We start from the raw sequence: 9561 nt of genomic DNA on the forward strand, positions 1-9561 counted from the left end.
AGCAGGCGTAAATATGGAAATTTCCCTAATATGGAAAAAGGAATAAGCATCAAAATCCAGGAGGCATAGAGAACTCCCCTAAAAATCAATAAGAATAGGTTCACACACCCATCATATAATAGTAAAACTTACAAATCTCACTGACAAAGAGAAAATCCTGAAAGTAGCTGGGACTAGAGGTCTGTAACATACAATGGTAGAAATATTAGATTGGCAGCAGACCTATCCACAGAGACTGGCAGGCCAGAAAGGACTGGCACCATACATTCAGAGCACTAAATGAGAAAAAATATGCAACCAAGAATACTATATCCAGCTAGGCTGTCACTGAAAATAGAAAGAGAAATAAAAAGATTCCAGGATAAATAAAAATTAAAATAATTTGCAAGCACCAACCGGCCCTATAGGAAATATTGAAAGGGGTCTTCTAAGCAAAGAGAGAGCATAAAAGTAATAAACCAGAAAGGAACAGAGACAATATACAGTAACAGTCACCTTAGAGGCAATACAATGGTACTAAACTCTTATCTTTCAATAGTTACCCTGAATGGAAATGGGCTAAATGCCCCAATCAAAGACACAGGGTATCAGAATGGATAAATAAAAAAGATCCATTGATATGCTGTTTACAAGAAACACTTTAGACCCAAAGACACCTCCAGATTTAAAGTGAAGGGGTAGAAAAAAATTTACCATGCTAATGGACATCAAAAGAAAGTTGGGGTGACAATCCTTATATCAGATAATTAGATTTTAAGCCAAAGACTATAACCAAGAGATGAGGAAGGACACTATATCCTACATAAAGAGTCTGTCCAACAAGATCTAATAATTTTAGATATCTATGTCCCTAACATGGGAGCAGCCAATTATATGAACCAATTAATCAAAAAATTAAAGAAACACACTAACAATAATACAATAATATTAGGGGACTTTAACACCCTTCCTCACTGAAATAGATGGATCATCCAAGCAAAAGATCAACAAGGAAATAAAGGATTTAAATGACACACTGGACCAGATGGACATCACGGATATATTCAGAACATTCCACCACAGAGCAACAGAATACACATTCTTCTTTAGTGCACAAGGAACACTCTCAAGAATAGATTGCATCGTGGGTCACAAATCAGGTCTCAACTGATTTGATTAGGATCATTTCTTGCATATTTTCAGACCACAATGCTCTGAAGCTAGAACCCAATCACAAAAGGAAATTTGGAAAGAACTCAAATACATACAGGCAAAAGAGGATCCTACTGAATAATGGGTCACCAGGAAATTAAAGAAGAATTGAAAAATTCATGGAAACAAATGAAAATGAAAACACAATTGTTCAAAATCTTTGAGACACAGCAAAGGTGGTCCTTAGAGGAAAGTATATAGCAATATAAGCTTTTCTCAAGTAACAAGAAAGGTCTCAAGTACATAACCCAACTCTATACCTAAAGGAGTTAAAGAAAGAATAGCAAAGAAAGCCTAAGCCGGGTAGGAGAAGAGAAATCATAAAGATCAGAGCAGAAATCAATGAGATAGAAACCAAAAGAACAGTAGAACAAATCAAAGAAACTAGGAGCTGGTTCTTTGAAAGAATAAGATTGATAAACCTCAGGACAGACTTACAAAAAGAAAAGAGAAAGGACCCAAATTAATAAAATAATAAATGAAAGAGGAGAGATCACATATAACACCAAAGAAATACAGACAATTAGAACATATTATGAGCAACTCTACACCAAAAAATTTGACAATCTGGAAGAAATGGATGCATTCCTAGAGACATATAAACTACTACAACTGAACCAGGAAGAAATAGAAATCCTGAACAGGCCCATAACCAGTAAGGAGATTGAAGCAGTCATCAAAAATCTCCCAAGAAACAAGAGCCCAGGACCAGACAGCTTCCCAGCAGAATTCTACCAAACATTTAAAGAAGGATTAATACCTATTCTCCTGAAACTATTCCAAAAAATAGAAATGAAAGAAAAACTCCCAAACTCATTTTACGAGGCCAGTATTCCCTTGACCCTAAAACCAGACAAAGACCCCATCAAAAAGGGAATTACAAACCAATATCCTTAATGAATGCAGATGCAAAAATTCTCACCAAAATACTAGTTAATAGGATCCAACAGTACATTAAAAGGATTATTCAGCATGACCAAGTGGGATTTATTCCTGGGACTCAAGGTTGGTTCAACAACTGCAAATCAATCAATGTGATACAATACATTAATAAAAGAACTAGAACCATATGATACTCTCAACAGATGCTAAAAAAAACATTTGACAAAGTACAGCATCCTTTCTTGATCAAAACTCTTCACAGTGTAGGCATAGAAGGTACATACCTCAATATCATCAAAGCCATCTATGGAAAACCCACAGTGAATTTCATTCGCAATGGGGAAAAACTGAGAGCTTTTCCTCTAAGGTCAGGAGCATGGCAGGGATGTCCACTATCACCACTGCTATTCAACATAGTACTAGAAGTCCTAGCTTCGGCAGTCAGACAACAAAAAGAAATAAAAGGCATTCAAATTGGCAAAGAAGAAGTCAAACACTCACTCTTTGCAGATGATATGATACTATATGTGGAAAACCCAAAAGACTCCACTCCAAAACTGCTAGAACTCATACAAGAATTCAGTAAAGTGCCAGGATATAAAATCAATGCACAGAAATCAGTTGCATTCTTATACACCAACAACCAGACAGAAGAAAGAGAAATTAAGGAGTCGATTCCATTTACAATTGGACCCCAAACCATAAGATACCTGGGAATAAACATAACTAAAGAATCAAATAATCTGGGGCACCTGGGTGGCTTAGTAGGTTAAGCTGCTGCCTTTGCCCCAGGTCATGATCTCAGGGTCCTGGGATCTCTGCTCGGCAGGGAGCCTGCTTTCTTCTCTCTCTCTCTATCTCTGCCTGCCTCTCTGCCTACTTGTGATCTCCATCTGTCAAATGAATAAATAAAATCTTTTAAAAAAAGAGAATCAAATAATCTGTATTCAGAAAACTATAAAGTACTCATCAAAGAGTTGAGGAAGACACAAATGGAAAAAAGTTCCATGCTCATGCATTGGACGAACAAATATTGTGAAAATGTCTATGCTACCTAAAGCAATCTACATATTTAATGCAATCCCTATCAAAGTCCCATCCATTTTTTTCAAAGAAATGGAACAAATAATCCTAAAATTTGTATGGAACCAGAAAAGACAGAGGAATTTTGAAAAGAAAGCCAAAGTTGGTGGCACCACAATTCCAGACTTCAAGCTCCTATTACAAAGCTGTCATCATCAAAACAGTATGGTACTGACACAAAAACAGACACAGATCAATGGAACAGAACAGAGAGCCCAGAAATGGACCCTCAACTCTATGGTCAACTAATCTTCAACAAAGCAGGAATGAATGTCCAATAGAAAAAAGACAGTCTTTTCAACAAATGGTGTTGGGAAAATTGGACAACTACATGCAGAAGAATGAAAATGGACCATTTCCTTACACCACACACAAAAATAGACTCAAGATGGATGAAAGACTCAATGTGAGAAAGGAATCCATCAAAATCCTTAAGGAGAATGCAGGCAGCAACTTCAACTTCAGCTGCAGCAACTTCTTCCTAGGTACATTGCCAAAGGCAAGGGAAGCAAGGGCAAAAATGAACTATTCGGACTTCATTAAGATCAAAAGCTTTTGCACAGCAAAGGAAACAGTCAACAAAACCAAAAGACAACTGACAGCATGGGAGAAGATATTCACAAATGATATATCAGATAAAGGGCTAGTATCCAAAATCTAGAAAGAACTTATCAAACTCAACACCCAAAGAACAAAGAATCCAATCAAGAAATGGGCAGAAGACATGAACAGATACTTCTGCAAAGACGACATCCAGATGGCCAATAGACACATGAAAAATTGCTCAACATCACTGAGCATCAAGAAAATAGAAATCAAAACCACAATGAGATACCATCTCACTCTAGTCAGATTGACTAAAATTAACGAGTCAGGAAATACAGAGGTTGGTGAGAATGTGGAGAAAGGGGAACCCTCTTACACTGTCGGTGGGAATGCAAGCTGGTGCAGTCACTCTGGAAAACAGCATGGAATTTCCTCAAAAAGTGGAAAATAGAGCTACCCTATGACCCGGCCATTGCACTACTGGGTATTTACCCTAAAGATACAAATGTTGTGATCCAGTGGGCATACGTGTACCTGAATGTTTATAGCAGCAATGTCCACAATAGCCAAATTATGGAAAGAGCCTATATGTCCATCAAGAGATAAATGGATATAGAAGATATAATACACACACACACACATACACACACACACACAATGGAATACTGTGCAGCCATCAGAGAAATGAAATCTTGCCATTTGCAATGACGTGGATGGAACTAGAGGGTATTATGCTGAGTGAAATAAGTCAATCAGAGAAAGACAATTATTATATGATCTCTCTGATATGAGGAATTTGAGAGGCAGGGTGGGGGGTTGTGGGGGGTAGGAAAGGAAAAAATGAAACAAGATGGGATCAGGAGGGAGAGAAACCAGAAGAGACTCTTAATCTCACAAAACAAACTGAGGGTTGCTTGGGGGCTTGGGGGTTGGTGATAGGGTGGTTGGGTCATGGACACTGGGGAGTATATGTGCTATGGTGAGTGCTGTGAAATGTGTAAGCCTGATGATTCATAGACCTGTACCCCTGGGGCAAGTAATACATTACATGTTAACAAAAATAATTTTTTTAAAAAGTTTTAAAAAATCCTATACATAAGAAAATTTCATTTGAAGGGGGAAAGAGGTGGGAAACCCAAGGACAAAAGTGAAAAGGATTCCAACCCCCTTTATGACATCAGGTAGTCACAAGTAAACCTTTACTCTTGCCTCCTTCTTTCTAGAATAGCAAAAACAACCTCAAATTCCATCCTAAGCATTCATCTAAATGCTAAAATTATTGAAGAAATATAGATGAGGTGCTTTGTTTGGTGTCTTTTTTTTTTCCCCAAATCATTTATAATTAGAGTAAAACCATGACTAACCAGAATTCTACTGACCAGAAAATGAGTGATGCAAAATCTGAGGTGAGGAGAGATGATCTGAGGGGTTGATTTTTTTAAAAAGCAGAGATCAAGGTGCTAGCAGACACCTGGCCTCTGAAAACAACATTTGGGAGAGGTCACCATTCGGGGACAATGAGGTGAAAACCATCCACAGAAACAATGTACTTCAAGGGGCAAAGGTCCGAGGGATTGCCAAGGGTGAACATGCAAAGAAAACAAGTAGAGCTGGTACATGCCGGGGTGGCTCAGTGGGTTAAGCATCTTCCTTCAGCTCAGGTCATGATCCTGGAGTCCCAGGATCAGATGGAGCCCCACGTCTGGCTCCCTGCTCTGCGGGGAATCTTACTTCCTCCCTCTCCTTTTGACCCTCCCCATGGCTCATGTTCTCTTGCTTCCTCACTCACTCTCTAAGTAAAATCTTTAAAAAATAATTTGGGTTCAATTAAAGATATCATGTAGAAGTTAATGATAGATAATAAATTGGGAGGAGATACAAGATTTTAAACCAGCGAAAGTTATTTTCCAGCATCCCAAAGGAATGATAATAATCAATAAGAAATCAACAATCAAATGAGAAAGGCAATAGGAAAATGAGCAAACTAAACAGGCAATCCACAGAAGAAATTCAAAGGAATATGAAATATAGGAAAAGATACTCAAATTCGTTAATCCAGATGTGCTAGTAAAAATGAAAAACTTAAAAAGGACATATGAAAGGATTCTCAAGACCCTATATTATTAGGGATATAGTTGTCAATCAAAGTAACAAGAAGATATCCCAACACACCTATCAGAAAGGCCAAAAATCCAAAGCACTGACACCACCAAATGCTGGAAAGGACGTAGAGTAACGGAAACTCTCATACACTGCTGGTGAGAATGTACAACAGGACAGTCACTTTGAAAGACAATTTGACAGTTTCTTACAAAACTAAACATACTCTTACCATATGATCTCTTTGATATTTATCCAAATGAGTTGAAAACCTAGGTCCATACAAAAACCTGCACATAAACATGCACATGAATGTTTATTCGAAATCTTCATTCGTAATTGCCCAAACTTCGAAGCAACCAAGACATCCTTCATTCAGTATGTGAAGGATAACTGAACTGTTACATCTAGACAATAGATTATTCTCCAGCACTAGAGAGAAAATAGCTATCAAGCCATGAAAAGATAGGAATAAACTAAGTTGCACATTACAGAATGAAAGAAGCCAATCAGAAAATGCTACATATTGTATGATTCCAGCCCTAGGACAGTCTAGAAACAGCAAAACTATGGAGACAGTAAAAGGATCAATGTTGCCAGAATCGGAGGAAAGGAGGGACGAAAGGACAGAGCATGGAGACTTTTTAGGTCAGGGAAACTGTTGTGTATCACACTACAATGGTGGATACACGTCATGCATCTGTCCTAACCCACAGAATATGAACCTGTAAGATCGGGAACAAGACAAGGATGTCCACTCTCATCCCTTTCATTCACGACAGTACTGGAAGGCCTAGCAGCAATTAGACAAGAAATAAAAGGCATCTCAATCAGCAGAGAAGTAAAACTGTCACTATTTGCAGATGACATGACACCATATACAGAAAATGCTAAGTACTCCATCCCAAAACTATCAGACTGACAAATGAATCCAGTAAATTTGTAGGATATACAGCTAATACATAATAACTACTTGCTTTTCTGTACACTAATAATGAGCTATCAGAAAGAGAAATTAAGAAGCCACAGTCAACTGCAGAAAGAAACATATCTGGGAATAAATTTAATTCAGGAAATGAAAGACCTGTACTCCAAAAACTGTAAGACAGTGATGAAAGAAATTGACAAAGATACAAATAAAAGATATATCATGTTCATGCATTAGAATATTGTTACAATGTCCACACTACCCAAAGCAATCAACAGATCCTATGCAATCACTATCAAAATAACAACAGTATCTTCCACAGAACTAAAACAATCTTAAAATTTGTATGAAATTTTAAAAGACCATGTATAGCCAAACAATACCGACAAAGATAAAAAAGCTGGAAGTATCACAATCCCAGATTTCAAACTATACAATAAAACTATAGTAATCAAAAAAGTATGGTATAGACAAAGACACACAGATCTAAGGAATAGAGCAGAGTGTCCAGAAAGAAACCCAGACTTACATGGTCAATTATTCTATGACAAAGGAAGCAAGAATATACAGTGAGGGAAAGACAGTTTCTTCAAAAACTGGTGCTAGGAAAACTGTACAGCTACATACAAAGGAATTTGACTGGATCACTTTCTTGTACCATACACAGATATAAACTCAAAATATATTAAAAACCTAAATGTAAGACCTTAAAACTTAAGCAGGTAACTCTTAGACATTGGCCTTAGCAACATTTTTCTGAATCTGTCTCGCCAGGCAAAGGAAACAAAAGAAAGAAAGAAAAAAAGGAATTGGGACTATGTCAAACTAAAAAGCTTTTTAACAGTGAGCAAACCATCAACAAAACTGAAGGGCAACCTACTAAATGGGAGAGGGTATTTGCAAGGGATATATTTGATAAGGGATTAATAATATCCAAAATATACTTTGAATTCATACAACTCAACACCATGACAACAAATAAGTCGATGAGAAAATGAGCAGAGGACCTTAAAAGACATTTTTCCAAAGAAGACATTCAAATGTCCAACAGGTACATGAAAAGATCCTAAGCATCACTAATTATCAGAGAAATGCAGATCAAAACTACAAAAGCTATCACTTCACGCTAGGCAGAATGGCTAGTATCAAAAAAGACAATCCTCTCCCAGTGTTGGTGGGAATGTAAACTGATGCAGCTACTATGGAAAGAGTACACGAGTCCTCAAAAATTAAAAATAGAAATACTATATGACCTAGTAACTCCACTATTGGATATTTACCCAAAGAAAATGAAAACACACTTTTGAAAAGATAGGTGTGTGCCTATGTTAATTGTAGCCTCATTTATGATAGCCACGATATGGAAACAATGTAAGTGTCCATCAAGGGATAAGTGGATAAAGAAGATGTGTATGTGTATATATCTATACATACACGTGTGCATACACCAACACACACACACACACACAATGGAATATTTCTCAGCCATAAAAAAATGAAATCTTTTTTTTGTGACAACATGGATGGACTTAGAGGTTATTATGCTAACTGAAATAAGTCAGAGAAAGACCAATACCGTACAATTTCACTTATATCTGGAATCTAAAAAATGACACAAATGAAAGAAAGTAATGGATTCATAAATACAGAGAAAAAACTGGTGGTTCCCAGAGGGGAGGGAGGGGGGTAGAGTAACGGGCAAAATAGGTGAAGGGGATTAAAAGCTACGAACTTCCAGTTATAAATAAATAAGTCCAAAGAGTAATAAAAAAATAACATATTAAGTCATGGGGATGAAAAACACAGTACAGAGAATATAGTCGACGAACTTATAACAGCACTGTATGGCGACAGAGGGTAACTACATATTCAGGGGGGTGAAAGGTGAGCGATGCATGTACTTGTCAGATCAATGTATTGTGTTCTTGAAGGGAATACAATTATGTCAACTACACGTCAATGAAAACAAGCATAAAAAAGAGTGTAGGGAGGCGCCTGGGTGGCTCAGTGGGTTAAAGCCTCTGCTCTCTGCTCACCGGGGAGCCTGGCTTCAGGTCATGATCCCAGGGTCCTGGGACCGGCCCCGCCCAGGGTCCTGGGACCGAGCCCCGCCCTCATCAGCTCTCTGCTCAGCAGGGAGCCTGCCTCCCCCTCTCTCTGCCTGCCTCTGCCTCTCTGCCCATCAAATAAAATACATAAAATCTTAAAAAAAAAAACAAAAAAAGTGTAGTGAGGAAAGACGGGAGGGGAGGAAGGAAAGAAAGAAGGCCTGACCCAGGGAAATAAACTGCTGAAAAAAGGGAAAAAGCCGTCAGAGGCCTCTTCATTTCCTCCGCCCCCACACGATTGCTCTTCCACTCTGCGCACTCCCTGGTACCCTTCACGTCTCCGTTCCAGCTCTCTTGCTGAGCTTCTCTTTTTCTCAGAAGCTCTCCCTGTCCTCCTCCTCAGAACTCATTAGAATCTGCCCCTTTAAAATTAGACCCTATGAAGACCCTAATGTTAAATCCTTAATTTCGCATATCCCCTGGACTAACATTTTCTCAAAGCAAGCAAGTTTCCCCACAAATGTGCAGAGGAGAGGTGCCTGGGGGTGCTCAAATAGTAAAGCGTCGGTGCAGTTCAGGATCCCAGGGTCGTGGAATCGAGCTCCACGGTGTCTCCCTGCTCAGCAGGGAGTCTGCGTCTCCCTCTCCCTCTGCCGCTCTACCTGATTGTGCTGTCTGTCTGTCTGTCTGTCTCTCTCTCTCTGTCAAATAAATAAATAATCCTTTTTTTTTTTAATTGCTGAAGAATTTAATATAGTTGTTTGGACTTACCAACCTGGTTTC

Source organism: Mustela lutreola, chromosome 5 (assembly GCF_030435805.1).
Source record: "Mustela lutreola isolate mMusLut2 chromosome 5, mMusLut2.pri, whole genome shotgun sequence".
Taxonomy (NCBI): Eukaryota; Metazoa; Chordata; class Mammalia; order Carnivora; family Mustelidae; genus Mustela; species Mustela lutreola.